At 40.6% G+C, this 16803-nt stretch overlaps 1 pseudogene; it reads right to left on the bottom strand.

Annotated features, from left to right (window-relative positions):
- LOC135532806 (zinc finger protein 345-like) overlaps nt 1-13901 on the bottom strand; it is a 30477-nt pseudogene extending 16576 nt beyond the window's left edge.
- Nucleotides 13902-16803: the final 2902 nt, after the last annotated feature.

The raw sequence follows: 16803 nt of genomic DNA, 5'->3' as shown, positions 1-16803 counted from the left end.
CCATGAATAGGTAGTGTGTTTATACACATTTACTCTGTTAATTTTTTATCTGATGTGACCAGGTAACAGTACAGAGTCAATGTGGAGGCTATATACAGGAGGTACCAGTACAGAGTCAATGTGGAGGCTATATCCAGGGGGTACCAGTACAGAGTCAATGTGGAGGCTATATACAGGGGGTACTAGTACAGAGTCAATGTGGAGGCTATATACAGGGGGTACCAGTACAGACTCAATGTGGAGGCTATATACAGGAGGTACCAGTACAAAGTCAATGTGGAGGCTATATACAGGAGGTACCAGTACAGAGTCAATGTGGAGGCTATATACAGGAGGTACCAGTACAGAGTCAATGTGGAGGCTATATACAGGAGGCTATATACAGGAGGTACCAGTACAGAGTCAATGTGGAGGCTATATATAGGAGGTACCAGTACAGGGTCAATGTGAAGGCTATATACAAGAGGCTATATACAGGAGGTACCAGTACAGAGTCAATGTGGAGGCTATATATAGGAGGTACCAGTACAGGGTCAATGTGAAGGCTATATACAGGAGGCCACATACAGGAGGTACCAGTACAGAGTCAATGTGGAGGCAATATACAGGAGGCTATATACAGGAGGTACCAGTACAGAGTCAATGTGGAGGCTATATACAGGGGGTACCAGTACAGAGTCAATGTGGAGGCTATATTCAGGAGGTACCAGTACAGAGTCAATGTGGAGGCTATATACAGGAGGTACCAGCACAGAGTCAATGTGAAGGCTATATACAGGGGTACTAGTACAGAGTCAATGCGGAGGCTATATACAGGGGTACCAGTACAGGGTCAATGTGGAGGCTATATACAGGAGGTACCAGTACAGAGTCAATGTGGAGGCTATATACAGGGGGTACTAGTACAGTGTCAATGTGGAGGCTATATACAGGGGGTACTAGTACAGTGTCAATGTGGAGGCTATATACAGGGGGTACTAGTACAGTGTCAATTTGGAGGCTATATACAGGGGGTACCAGTACAGAGTCAATGTGGAGGTGAATTACAAGGGGTACCAGTGCAGAGTCAATGTGGAAGCTGTATACAGGAGGTACCAGTACAGAGTCAATGTGGAGGTTATATACATGGGGTGCCAGTACAGAGTCAATGTGGACTATATACAGGGGTACCAGTACAGAGTCAATGTGGAGGCTATATATAGGAGGTACCAGCAGGGTCAATGTGAAGGCTATATACAGGAGGTACCAGTACAGAGTCAATGTGAAGGCTATATACAGGGGAGGTACCAGTACAGAGTCAGTGTGGAGGCTTATATATAGGAGGTACCAGTACAGGGTCAATGTGAAGGCTATATACAGGAGGTACCAGTACAGAGTCAATGTGAAAGCTATATACAGGAGGTACCAGTACAGGGTCAATGTGAAGGCTATATATAGGAGGTACCAGTACAGGGTCAATGTGAAGGCTATATACTGGAGGTACCAGTACAGAGTCAATGTGGAGGCTGTATACAGGAGGTACCAGTACAGGGTCAATGTGAAGGCTATATATAGGAGGTACCAGTACAGGGTCAATGTGAAGGCTATATATAGGAGGTACCAGTACAGGGTCAATGTGAAGACTTGCTCGTGTTTCTTGGCCCAAGTCTCTTCTTCTTTTTGGTGTCCTTGAGTAGTGGTTTCTTTGCAGCAATTCGACCATGAAGGCCTGATTCACACAGTCTCCTCTGAACAGTTGATATTGAGATGTGTCTGTTCGTTCAACTCTGTGAAGCATTTATTTGGGCAGCAATTTCTGAGGCTGGTAACTCTAATGAACTTATCCTCTGCAGCAGAAGTAACTCTGAGTCTCAATAAAATGCAAATTAATTTCTTAAAAATCATTAAATGTGATTTTCTGGATTTTTTTTTTTAGATTCCGTCTCTCACGGTTGAAGTGTATCTATGATAAAAGGTACAGACCTCTACATGCTTTGTAAGTTGGAAAACCTGCAAAATCGGCAGTGTATCAAATACTTGTTCTCCCCACTGTAAAGCCATATTATAAAGTATGAGAAGGCTTGTTCGTTCACGTCATGAATTCACTATGACATGATATTTGTATTACGACTTTTACTATGTAATAGATCATATGGGTTGAAAAGTGTTTTATTAGAAAAGTATGAAAATCAAATTAAATATTATTTGTCACGTGTCGAATACAACCGGTGTAGACCTTAGTGAAATGCTTACTTACAAGCCCTTCACCAACAATGCAGTTAAGAAAAATACTTGTGCAGTAAAAAAATAGTTATGCTTAAAAAGAATGATGAAATAAAAGTAACAAATAACTAAAGAGCAGCAGTAAAATAACAATAGAGAGGCAATGTGGAGGCTATTTACAGGGGGTACCGGTACAGAGTCAATGTGCCGGGGCACCGGTTAGTCAAGGTAAATGAGGCAATATGCACATGTAGGTAGAGTTAAAGTGACTACGCATAGATAATAAACAGAGAGTAGCAGCAGCGTAAAGGGGTGGGGCGGCAGTCCCTCTGACACCGCCTGGTATAGAAGTCCTGAGTGGCAGGAAGCTTGGCCCTAGTGATGTACTGGGCCGTACGCACTGCCCTCTGTAGTGCCTTGCGGTCAGAGGCAGAGCAGTTGCCAAACCAGGCAATGATGCAATCAGTCAGGATGCTCTCGATGGTGCAGCTGTAGAACGTTTTGAGGATCTGAGGACCAATGACAAATCTTTTCAGTACCAAGCTGTACCATCTGGTGTTCTGATCTGGAGAGACTCTTCTCTGCCTGCGTCAGCATCAGGATGTTGTTGAGGCTCCCCAGAGGATCCACCATAGTCATGTCTCTCTCCTGTGTGAATGAGAACATCAAACAGATGGTAAACATATGATCTACTATTACAATCACAGAGTCTTACCAGAAGCATGACTATGTCTAAGAAAAGGGCCTATGATGGCAACTTTCCTCATGATTTCTGAAAATATTGTTTGTGTTGCAAATGTAAAAGGGTCTTTCCACGAAAAGGGTGCCTTTGCATCCCTTTGACAATTTAAGTAGAAATTATGCACCAATGTTGAATTCGAAAAGCCTGTTAGACGAAGTGCACTTTAATGTGGACTATATATGTACCAAGGACGGATAGCACCTTTAACAATTTATTGAGTACTGAACAACATTTTAAAGTGTAGAACTTCAGTAAAATGCCCCTTTCAAACCCCACATTAGTTCAAGAAATGCATATTTTGTGCCCGTTTTTAAGACAGTTCTCACTGGTCTTAATCGGATCTTCAGGTTCCTCCTCCCTTTTCACTCCCAAAACATCTTCCTCCTCTTTATTGAGATAGCCTCCTCTTCCTCTTTTACTCCAAAAGGTTCTTCCTCTACTTTCAATGCGATAGCATCCTCTTCCTCCCTTTTCATCCTGAAAGCTTCTTCCTCTCCTTTCACCAGAGCTTCTTTCTCCGTCGAGTAGTGAGCTCATGCTCCGGGAGATTAGTTTAGTGCAATTTAAATGCACCACATTAGCTAATTTAACAAGTAATCTACGTTTCAATGAACTAGTAGATGGATAAACAGAATTGTGTTTAAAACTCAAAGAATAATATCCACAAGATTTGTCTTCGACGCTTCAATGTTTCGGTTTAATGTTCGCTAGTAAACCACCACGTTGGTTGAATCAGAAGCCGTTTGTCTCTGTTGAAGAAGCCTCCTGTTCCGTCCACTAGATTTTACGTCACGCAAGAAGCATCAACTGAAAGATTCACATCGCCATCTGCTGACTGGAGTGGGTAACGCAGTTTGGAAAAATATTAATTACAATGTTTTTTCTGGCAAGCAATGTCATAAGAAGTCATTTAAAAACAACCAGATGTTATGTTTTCTCTTCTTTCTTACAGCCAATACTTTCCTCCAGGATTGGCCTGCCCATTAGACAGGATTAGGTGACAGATAGAAGAGGGTGGCATATTCCGAGCTAAATTGACCAAGGCTTGCCAGGTGCACGGTGTTTCCTCCGACACATTGGTGCGGCTGGCTTCCGGGTTGGATGGGCGCTGTGTTCAGAAGCAGTGCGGCTTGGTTGGGTTGTGTATCGGAGGACGCATGACTTTCGACCTTCGTCTCTCCCGAGCCCGTTCCTGAGTTGTAGTGATGAGACAAGATAGTAGCTACTAACAATTGGATACCTCACATAATGGTGCCCAAAAACAATGAAAACTTCTCTCACCGAGCGGAATATTTATGTGAGTGGTGGTGTTACCACATGAAGCAGTGCCCACTTTGCAAAAGGTAACATGGACAGATATGTCTCTACCTGTGTAGAGCACACGCCCCTTTACCCTTCCAGTCTCTAAAGTGCCCTGGTATAATTTGTATTCATTTTTTGTTATAGTTATTCTGAACTCTCTGCCTGAAAATTGTCATTAAATTTGCCAATGTGATTTGTATTTCCTTCAACTGTCAGAAACCTGGAAAAAGAAAAGGAGAAAATGGAATTAGGTTAAAAAAAATTGGTTAACCTCAAATATGCTAATTGATCAAAAAAATCAACGTAAAATGTAATACATAAAAAAGTTTTAATCTTTGTAAATTATATCATAAATAAGACTGGTGGAGTTGTCACACATGCAGATAACAAAAATATATGGAAATGTCTGCACTACCCAACATTACAACCAACTAATTGCAGCATTACCACAACATGGTGTCAAGGGGAAAAAGTAAGAAACTTGTCTGTCAGTCCTGCATTAAAGACCAGAATTGGTTAAAGAAAATGATGAATGACGCAAGATTCAAAACTTGGAATTTTTCAATTTGAATTATTATACAAAATTCTTGCAACCAACCAAATTCTTGCAAACACGCTGTGCTTAATCTTAACCTAAAACCAAAACATTGAAGCTCTTTAGACCAATCTTGTGTATTTACTCTTAGGTAAACAGAATTATGTTCAAAACGCTATCTACTGGTTCATTTAAACGTAATTTGCTTGTTAAATTAGCAAATGTGTTACATTGATACTGTGTAACAGTACGTATAACTTTTATCTGTCCCCTCGCCAGTACCCGGACGCGAACCAGAGACCCTCTGCACGCATCAACATCAGTCACCCACGAAACATCGTTACCCATCGCTCCACAGAAGCCGAAGCCCTTGCAGAGCAAGGGGAACCACTACTTCAAGGTGTCAGAGCAAGTGACGTCACCAATTGAAACGCTGTTTAGCGCGCACTATCTACGGAAAGATATTCTCACTAATACCCAAGAACAAGGAGGTCTTTTAGATTTAGATAGAACTACTCAGACATTCCAAATATCACTTGATTATCAGAGGGGTGAATTATGACATCATATAGAACTACTCAGACATTCCAAATATCACTTGATTATCAGAGGGGTGAATTATGACATCATATAGAACTACTCAGACATTCCAAATCAGGCTTCATCCACATCATGAAGGTGGATATTGATCCAACCATTTCAAAAGTAATGACCCGGGTGATGGAAACTGGATATGCTTGTACACTTTTATAAATGGCGACATTTTGTTACTTCGTTTGACAATTTGTTTGTCTTTTTGTGTCAGTAAAAATTTCTAAGTGAAATGGCTGTGGAAACTCCTTTATAGGCAAATATTTATAAAACAACCATCACATCTTAGTTAACTTGGAGTCACACAATGATATATTGTGTGGTTCTCCCACTACGATTCGGGAACCCATGTAGTTTATTAGGCTACAGTTGAAATAAGTTATGAACTTCACAGGGTGGTGAAAGTGCACGTGACGAGCTTGATCCTCCATTCCAATACATTTTGAGGGTCTTATTCTGGTGACATGATGACCGATGCTTGGTTGCCATTTGACAAATAAAATAATAATTGCTCTCACCCATGTGTGTATTTTCCCGTGTTGGTTCAGGTGTCCTTTCTGGTTAAAACTCTTTCCAGGACCTCGACTCTTTTCTATTTTTACCAATGACCATACAGTTTTTAAATTCCTCATCAATCCATGGAGCCTTAACAGTTCTAACAGTCAGTTTCTTAACAGGTACATGTTTATCAATAATTGGAAGAAACAATTGAATATGGTAAAAACATGGTAAAAACAGGTAAACACATTGTCAGTCAACAATATAAGACAACGGGAGCACTGTGTATGTTCTCTGATGAATTTTAAGTCAATGTGATGTGAAACATCAATATACACACTAAGATAAGTAATTTCTCTCTCCTGTGTGGATTCTATAATGACATTTAAATGACTGTTATGAGTAATATGTTTTCCCACAGTCTGGGCTTTTGTAAGCATTCTCTGCTGTGTGCAGTCTCATGTGTTCTTTCAGGCTTCCTAAATGGGCAAAAGCTTTGCACCCTGGGAGGAGTGGAAAGGCTTCTCTCCTGTGTGTATTCTCTCGTGTCGTTTCAGCCCCCCTGACCGGTTGAAACACTTTCCACACTGGGAGCAGTGGTAAGGCTTCTCCCCTGTGTGTATTCTCTCATGGTGTTTCAGGTTCCCTAAATTGTTAAAACTCTTTCCACACTGGGAGCAGTGATAAGGCTTCTCCCCTGTGTGTATTCTCTCATGTCGTTTCAGCTCCTTTGACCGGATGAAACACTTTCCACACTGGGAGCAGTGGTAAGGCCTCTCCCCTGTGTGTATTCTCTCATGTTGTTTTAGGTTCCCTAAATTGTTAAAACTCTTTCCACACTGGGAGCAGTGGCAAGGCCTCTCCCCTGTGTGTATTCTCTCATGTTGTTTTAGGTTCCCTAAATTGTTAAAACTCTTTCCACACTGGGAGCAGTGGTAAGGCTTCTCCCCTGTGTGTATTCTCTCATGAACTTTCAGGTTTGATTTATCATTAAAACCCTTCCCACACTGGGAGCAGTGGTAAGGCTTCTCCCCTGTGTGTATTCTCTCATGTCGTTTCAGTTTCCCTAAACCGATAAAACTCTTTCCACACTGGGAGCAGTGATAAGGCTTCTTCCCTGTGTGTATTGTCTCATGTCGTTTCAGTTTCCCTAAATCGTTAAAGCTATTTCCACACCGGGAGCAGTGATAAGGCTTCTCCCCTGTGTGTATTCTCTCGTGCAGTTTCAGATGCCCGGGCCGGTTGAAACACTTTCCACACTGGGAGCAGTCGTAAGGCTTCTCCCTGTGTGTATTCTCTCATGAGCTTTCAGGTGTGCTTTCTGGTTAAAACTCCTTCCACAGTGGGAGCACTGGTGTCGTCTTGCTGGTTTGGACGTCCCTGGCTCTGGTTCCTCTGAGTCTGGTCTTTCTCCTGCCAAAGACAGTGTTATTTTTAAATAGAGACCCAGATGAAACCACATGATAAAACAACCTTGCCATGAGGGTAAATCCTAAATCAGATCTCTCAATAACCCGAGGCCAGTTTTAACAATCTTAGTGTGATTTTAAAACAAATGTAGAGCTTCCTGGTAATTACTGATATGTTTACATTACTTATTTTATTCATCCTGTTTTACAAGTCAGAACACAAAAACCTAGACAGTTCTAGGACACTGAAGACACAGACGTCGCTGGATTCCAATTGAACAGGTGGTTCTAAATATATAACTTTCATAGCTGTATGATACAGAATGTGACCTACACACTTCCTTAAACATAAAATAACTAAAGAAGTAATTTTGTGTGGAAGTCCAAAACTTGTTTTTACGTCGAAGATACAAAGCACATCAGTAACATCTCCCGTTGTTGAAAGGTTTCGACACATGCTGTTTAAATGGACTAATTTCTTATTTAGATGTTCAGATTTTCAACATTTTGATTATCGCTGATGTCATATGTTGGGTAAAGTAAAAAATAAGGTGAAATATTTGGGTAAATGTTCCTAAAACTGATAGTAACTACAATAAACAAAAATATAAACGCAACATGTAAAGTGTAGGATGTTTCATGAGCTGAAAAAAAAAAGATTGCAGAATTTTTTACATCCCTGTTAGTCAACATTTATTCTTTGTCAAGATAATCCATCCACCTGACAGGTGTGGCATATCAAGAAGCTGATTGAACAGGGTGATTGTTACACAGGTGCACCCTGTGCTGGGGGTAATAAAAGGCTACTCGAAAATGTGTAGTTTGGTCACACAACAATGCCACAGATCTCTGAGGGAGCGGGCAATTGGCATGCTGACTGCAGGAATGTCCACTGGAGCTGTTGTCAGGGAATTGAATGTACAACACCAGTCAAAAGTTTGGACTCACCTACTCATTCAAGGGTTTTTCTTTATTTTTACTATTTTCTACATAGTAAAATAATGAAGACATCAAAATTATTAATAAACACATGGAATCATGTAGTAACCACAAGTGTTAAAATAAAATATATATTTTATTCTTCAAAAGTTGCCACCCTTGCTTTCTCTCAACCAGCTTCACCTGGAATCATTTTCCAACAGTCTTGTAGGAATTCCCATGCTGAGAATCCAACTAATCCCAAACCATCTCGATTTGGATGAGGTCGAGGCCAGGTCATCTGATGCAGCACTCCATCTTGGTCAAATAGCTCTTACACAGCCTGGAGGTGTGTTGGGTCATTGTCCTGTTGAAAAACAAATGACAGTGGGACTAAGCCCAAACCAGATGGGTGGGACTAAGCCCAAACCAGATGGGACACTGGTTAAGTGTGACTGGAATAAATAAATCACTGACATTGTCAATAGCAAAGCACCCGCACACCATCACATCTCCTCCTCCATGCTTCACGGTGGGAACCACACATGCGGAGATAATCTGTTCATCTACTCCTCGTCTCACAAAGACATGATGCTCGGAACCAAAAATCTCAAATTTGGACTCATCAGACCCAAGGACAGATATCCACCGGTCTAATGTCCATTGCTCGTGTTTCTTGGCCCAAGCAAGTCTTCTTCTTATTGGTGTGCTTTAGTAGTGGTTTCCTTGCAGCAATTTGACCATGAAGGCCTGATTCACGCAGTCTCCTCTGAACTGATGATGTTGAGATGTGTCTGTTGCTTGAACTTTTAAAGCATTTATTTGGGCTGCAATTTCTAAGGCTGGTAACTCTAATGAACTTATGCATCAGAAGTAACTCTGGGTCTTCCATTCTTGTGGTGGTCCTTAAAGTAATGATGGACAGTTGCTTCTCTTTGCTTATTTGAGCTGTTCTTGACATAATATGGACTTCGTCTTTTACCCAATAGGGCTATCTTCTGTATACCCCCCTACCTTGTCACAACACAACTGATTGGCTCAAACACATTAAAACCTGTTGTGGCACATTAACTCTTGAAACTAGGGGGCACATTTAAGACTCCATAATGCTTCATCATTAGCTGTTACAGTCCTCCTTTAAGTCTCCATCATGTTTAGAATGAGTCTGGAAGCGCTTCTCTATCTATTCTACTCTCATCCTTTCGGTTTTAATAATATTTAAAAATAATAATGTTATAATAGGTAATAACTAACTTTAATAACTAGGGTTAATACCTGCCTGGCGCACCAACAAAATCTTCATATTTACCCCCCTCTAACAATACCGCTACAGAATTAGCGTAGTAGGCCATGTAACTTAAGGTAATCAGAAATATTTAGGACTAACTTATTCCTTGCCACCCATTCTGAAACTAACTGCAGCTCTATGTTAAATGTTGCAGTCATTTCAGTCGCTGTAGTAGCTGAAGTGTACAGTGTTGAGTCATCCGCATACATAGACACACTGGCTTTACTTAAATGTCACTGGCATGTTGTTGGTAAAGATTGAAAAAGAAGGTGCCAAACAGCTGCCCTGGGGAATTCCTGATTCTACCTTGATTTTGTTGTACAGGCTTCCATTAAAGAACACTGTGTTCTGTGAGACAGGTTGCTCTGGTGCGGCAGGTAGCCTAGCGGTTTGAGCGGTAGGCCAGTAACCAAGAGATTGCTGGATCGAATCTCTGAGCTGACAAGGTAAAACTCTGTCGTTCTGCCCCTGAACAAGGCAGTCCAAGGCCGTCATTGAAAAAAAAAAATATTTCTTCTTGACTGACTTGCCTCGTTAAATAACGGTTACATTCATAGCAGGGGATAATGCGAATAGAACTGGCAATATCGGCTGCTACTATCCTCAATCATTTCCATCCAAGTTGTCAGACACCATGACAACATGTCATTGTTGATTTTTTTGCCCAAAATTTAATTGAAGGTGTTACAATCATTCTTCATGTCTCTTTGTTTCATAGTGGAGTTTCTTCTTTTTATTCAGTTTAGTCACATGATGTCTCAATTTGCAATAGGTTTGCCAATCAGTTATTCAGCCAGATCTATATGCCATCTCTTTTGCCTCCCTCTTCATCATACCATTTTTAAATTCCTCATCAATCCACGTTGATTTAACAGTTTTTACAGTCATTTTCTTAATGGGTGCTTGCTTATTAGTAACTGGGATAAGCTATTTCATAAACGTGTCAAGGGCAGGGTTTGGTTGCTCGTCATTACACACCACGGACCAACAAATATTGTTTCCATTGTTGGAATCGGCAAAACTTGGAACATGGAGACATTAAAGAAGTGATAGGAAGTGAAAGAGACTGGGTGTTATGTCAGAAGTTAATGGTTCTCTGAAGAAAGACAGGTGGCTTTGGAATGTGTTGGTTGGGTGGACGAGAGGAGAGCAAAGTGTTAAACAGGGGAGACGAACATCTGTGGATTAGATGAAGGAGAGGTTGAGGTCAGGACAGATTCTCATCAGGGAGATAAAGGTCTGGTATCCTGTTACTCTCTTCCTGTGGAACCATAAGATGTAAGGATTGGAGAGAAGGAGTGTCTTAAGTGAGACATATATCTGGATGGAACAAATGTTGGGTTGTCTGAATTACAGATGTACTGAACCTTTGGGAATAATTCAACTTGGTTAAAAACTTATTCAGGATTATGTACCTGTACAGGAACCAAATCAGTGGAAATTCCAGAGCGCCAACTAATTGTACTCGTTAAAACTCAAACTTTCATTAAAATTCACATGCAGGGTACTCAATTCAAGCCACACTCGTTGTGAATATAGCCAACATGTCAGATTTGTAAAATGCTTTTCGGCGAAAGCATGAGAAGCTATTATCTGATAGCATGCAGCCCCCAGAAACACACAAAGGGGACGTAAACAAAGAAATTAGTGTAGCCGGCGCTACCCAAAACGCAGAAATAAAATATAAAACATTCATTACCTTTGACGAGATTCTTTGTTGGCACTCCTATATGTCCCATGAACATCACAATTGGGTCTTTTTTCGATTAAATCGGTCCATATATACCCAAAATGTCCATTTATGAACACCGTGAAATCCATGGAAAAAGGCACGTTTCCCAAAGCAACATATTTTTTAAAAATTCATAAAGTTGCCTATAAACTTTGACAAAACACTTCAACCTACTTCTGTAATCCAAGTTTAGGTATTTGTAAACGTTAATAAACAATCAAATTGATCACGGAGCAATCTGTATTCAATAACTAGAAGTTTACAAACCGAAGTCCAGTTCCTCACTGACATTTTTTTTCAGTTGCGCACCTGAAGACCAGATGTGCTATTGACTAATCGAACCAAGGAATCGAACCAAGGATAAAGGGCCCTGGTAATCACAACACTGGCGACATCGTGTGGAAGCTGTAGGAATTGCAAGGACAGTTCCATCATTTATGACAAGCCTTAGACAATACAAACACTCTTGCGATTTTGACAACGGAACTCATTCTGTTATAGTCACAGACACCATTGAACCAGTTCTAGAAACTTCAGAGTGTTTTCTATGCACACATACTAATCATATGCATATACTATATTCCTGGCATGAGTAGCAGGATGTTGAAATGTTGCGCGATTTTTAACAGAATGTTGAAAAAAGTAGCTCGATCTCCAACATTAAAGCTTCTCTAGTGTCTGTGAGTTATTTACTGTGAAAAAAACAACAACCTAATAACATCAACAACATAATAATCACCACAAACAATTGTTTGACCTCTTATATAGAACATTAGGCCGAGATATGACTACTATATTGTGATCACAACATTTGATGAATTTGAATACTGCTTTCAAACAAATTTCTGCAGCAATAGTAAAGATATGATCAAAATATGTTGATGATTCAATTTCTGAACTGTTTGTAACTACCCTGGTAGGTTGATTGATAACCTGAACCAGGTTGCAGGCACTGGTTACAGTTCAAAGCTTTCTCTTGAGTAGGCAGCCTGATCACAGCTTTACTCCAGTATTAGTTAATTAATTAACAGTGTCTTGAGTTTAGTTTGCCTGTTCTACAGTCTTGTAAAGATAGGGGGTTGACTGGGACAGGCAATGTGACATCCATAATGTTTTTTGGAAACGTTTTTGTAAAACAAGCACCTTACATCAGATCATCTTGAAACTTTCCCTCTAAAGCTAACTTTCATCAAGGTTTTATATGGTCTATTGGTTTCTCTCTATTCATTGGCAGAATCCTTTTTCAGTGTTATGATATTCATAACATCCATATACACTACTCTATCTTCCTGTCAACTAACAGAACTCTGCTGGTTGTCCTGGTAACAGATACCAGTGAACAGATCAATTTATTTGTTCAAACTGTACTACAGCACTTACTCAGATAAGTCAAATCTGATCCGTTCCTCTCTTCTCCTCCTCCCACAGTTCCACTCAGCCCCGTTGTTTTCCTGCAGTCCACCAGCAGCACAGACAACCTCTTCAAACCCAGCAGTAAGGTGCTACCGGGAGAGGCACGACACGGGGACTCCGGGAGGGAGGAAGGGCTAGTGTTGTCCTGGTAACCATAAAGAGGGGACACAGATGCACATCATTATGGATGCTGATGTCACTGTTGTCATAAAGTGCTCTACAGAAACCCAGCCCAGAGCCCGATAGAGAAAGCTGTATGCTAGACCAGATCAAGCTGTACCATCTGGTGTTCTGATCTGGAGAGACTCTTCTCTTCCTCGTCAGCATCAGGATGTTGTTGAGGCTCCCCAGAGGATCCACAATAGTCATGTCTCTCTCCTGTGTGAATGAGAATATCAAACAGATGGTAAACTTATGACCATCTATTGCAATCATAGTGTCTTACAAGAGGCATTAATATCTCTAAAATGGCCACTTTCATCATGATTTCCTAAAATATTGTTTGTGATGCAAATGTAAAATTGTCGTTCCACAAAATGGGTGGATTTTGCGTCCCTTTGTTATTTTAAGAAGAAAATATGCACCAATATAGAATTTTAAAAGCCTGTTATATTAGATGAGGGGAACTTTAATATAGACCACATGGAGAATTCAATACATCGAATTGAAAAGTCCCAAAAATATATGAACCAATTGCAGATCGAACCTTTGACAATTCCTACAGTACTGAACAACATATTCAAGTGTAGAACTTCAGTAGAATGCCACTTTAAAACCACACATTAGTTCAACAACGGCATAGTTTGTGTCCCTGTTGAAGACAGTACTCACTGGTGTTAATCTGATATTCTGTCTCTTCCTCTTTCACTGCCAAAACGTCTTCCTCCTTCACCTTTATTGAGATAGTATCCTCTTCCTCTCTAAACGGTTCATTCTCTTCTTTCACTATAACAGCCTCCTCTTCCTCCTTTTTCATTCTTAAAGATTCTTTCTCCAAACAGCAGACCCCCTCTTCATTAGCAAGGGAGGAGTAGTTTAGTGAGCTCATGGTCAGGGATGTTAGCTAGCTAGCATTAGCGACTAGCCAAGTGCTAGGCTCAGTATCAATCTTTTACACGTTTGCAAATTGAACCAGTTGATACGTCAACCGAAACTCGTTTAAAACACTGAGATTAGATAATGTACATTAACATGGTCTAAAACGTCAATCTTTCAGTTTTATGTTGGCGAGCAAACAACCGACGTGGTTGAAAGAGTTGGCGCTTTGTTGTTCCTGAAGAAGGGTCCCGTCCAGTTAATTATACGTCACGCAAGAAGAGTCAACTGAAAGACGCTCATCGCCATCTGCTGTCTGGAGTGGGTAACGCAGTTTGGAAACAATAGTTACTCCACTTTTTGTATTGGAAAGAACGTCATAATTATTTAACAATAAGCTGATACATTTTCTCTTCCAAATAATACGTTCCTGTACACAGACGTAGAAGCTCAATATGAATATGTAGATGATTAATAAATACTTATATGAATAGGTAGTGTGTTGATATACCTTTTCACTGTTCATTTTTCACATTCGTTTTTATCTAGATGTGACCATACTATTCCCTTAAAGCCACGCTCTATAAGATACAAATCATCCTGTAAACAACAGAACAAATGCATCACATGCAAATAGCACTTGATTATCTGTAGTGCTGTACACTGGGTAGACAAAACATTAAGAACAGCTGCTCCTTCCATGACATAGACTGACCACCTCAATCCGTGTAGGTGAATACAGGCTAAAGCTATGATCCCTTACTGATGTCACAGCTAAATCCACTTCAATCCACAACCCAAACAGTGTAAGATGAAGGGGGAGACAGGTTAACAGACAGTGACACATTCAATACTGCCTTGCACACTACATGCTTTGCATCGAGCTGAAATAGAATGATAGTTTAGACTGGACAAATTCAGGTATGTTTATCCCAGACAGTGACACATTTTGTTCCATTTAAGCGAAATAGAGATTGTCAACAGAATCCCCGTTTTGTTCCATTTAAATGGAATGAACACACCCCTGATCATGCATAAACACAGTTCACTTTCATTACAGACACGTTGTATTCCTTCTTGCATCTATGTGCTCTCCTCTTATCACCTTCTCCCTTTGTTTCTGTACTTCAATGCACAACACATCAGCTGTATGTCACCAGGAGAAAAAAACCTTTCCAAGCCAAACCATTTCATAACTGCTACACACAGCTTACATACGAACTAATCATGCAGCAACATTACAGTGTACAGTCAGTAAGCAGTTTAGCACTTACCTTGGTGGGTCCCAGTGGCAATAAATTAGTAAAACCAAAAGCTTACCTTGACTAGGAAGAGTTCCAGTGTTGTGTTGGATAGTGATAGCCAGCTAGCTAACATAGCATCCCTTTGTTTGAGCCAAGTGTTTGATGAGACTAAACTAGATAGCAGCATTTGCTAGCAAAGTAATTGAAACTGAAAGTGGAAAATAAATGATGAAATATCTCTCTCTCACTTCTACTTCATTTTGGAATGAAATAATTTGTTCAAAACTGTTCAACTATTGTATTTTTCTCTCTTTTAGTCAAAGACTCACCACATGTTATGCACTGCAGTGCTAGCTCGCTGTAGCTTATGCTTTCAGTAGTAGATACATTCTCTGATCCTTTCATTGGTTGGACATCATGTCAGTTCATGCTGCAAGAGCTCTGATGGGTTGGAGGATGTCCTCCGGAAGTTGTCATATTAACTGTGTAAGTCTATGGAAGCCTTGAGAACCATAATCCTCCTAGGTTTTGTATTGAAGTCAATGTACCCAGAGGAGGATGCAAAATAGTATGTTTTAATAAATTATTTGGTGACGTGATTATATTTAGTATGGTTTCATCTAAAAAGGACCACTTTTAAATATTTTACCATTTTTATTTTTCTGAAAATAACTGAGGACGATGGTTCTCCCATTCCTCCTCTGAGGAGACCCCACTGCACCCAAAGGACACCCAGCCAAATTGACACAATTGTGGGAAACATTGGATTCAACATGGGCCAGCATCCCTGTGGAACACTTTCGACAGCTTGAAGAGTCCATAACTCAATGAATTGAGGCTGTTCTGAGGGGAAAAGGGGAGGGTCCAACTCCATATTAGGAAGTTGTTCCAAATGTTTGGTATAATCAGTGGATATATCTGCCATTTAGCAGACATGTTTATCCAAAGGGATTTGCAGTCATGTGTGCAAACACTTTACATATGGGTGGTCCCAGGAATCAAACCTACTACCCTGGTTTAACAAGCACTATACTCCACCAACTGAGCTACAGGACCACAAGGAATGATCAAGGAATGACACAGATAAACACACACAGCTTGAGTTTCAAAAATATAATTGAATCAAAGACCGTAACATTGAAACTGACATACTTCATATTTAGCTACAATCAAATATCATTTGTCACATGCGCTGAATACAACAGGTGTAGATCTTAACGTGAAATGCTTACTGACAAGCCCTAAACCAACAACGTAGATAAGAAAAATAAGGGTTAAGAAAATATGCAGCATTGAAGGTCCTAAAGAACACAGTGGCTGCCATCATTCTTTTGAAAGTTGAAAGTTTGGAACCACCAAGACTTCCTAGTGCTGGCCGCCCAGCCAAACTGAACAATTGGGGGAGAAGGGCCTTGGTCAGGGACGTCACTGAGAACCCGATGGTCACTCTGACAGAGCTCAAGAGTTCCTCTGTGGAGATGGGAGAACCTTCCAGAAGGACAACCATCTCTGCAGCACTCCACCAATTTGGCCTTTTTGGTAGAGTGGCCAGACGGAAGCCACTTCTCAGTAAAAGGCGCAATAAAGTCTGTTTGGAGTTTGCCAAAAGGCACCTAAAGGACTCTCAGACCATGAGAAACAAGATTCTCTGATCTGATGAAACCAAGATTAAACACTTTGGCCTGAATGCCAAGCGTCAGGTCTGGAGGAAACCAGGCACCATCCCTACGGTGAATCGTGGTGATGGCAATATCATGGTGTTATTGGGGATATTTTTCAGCGGCAGGGACTGGGAGACTAGTCAGGATTGAGGGAAAAATGTACGGAGCAAAGTGCAGAGAGATAATTGATGAAAACCTGCTCAAGAGCACTCAGGACCTCAGACTGGGGCAAA

This window comes from Oncorhynchus masou, chromosome 5 (genome assembly GCF_036934945.1).
Source record: "Oncorhynchus masou masou isolate Uvic2021 chromosome 5, UVic_Omas_1.1, whole genome shotgun sequence".
Classification (NCBI taxonomy): domain Eukaryota; kingdom Metazoa; phylum Chordata; class Actinopteri; order Salmoniformes; family Salmonidae; genus Oncorhynchus; species Oncorhynchus masou.
This window is presented reverse-complemented; position numbering and strand designations above follow the sequence as displayed.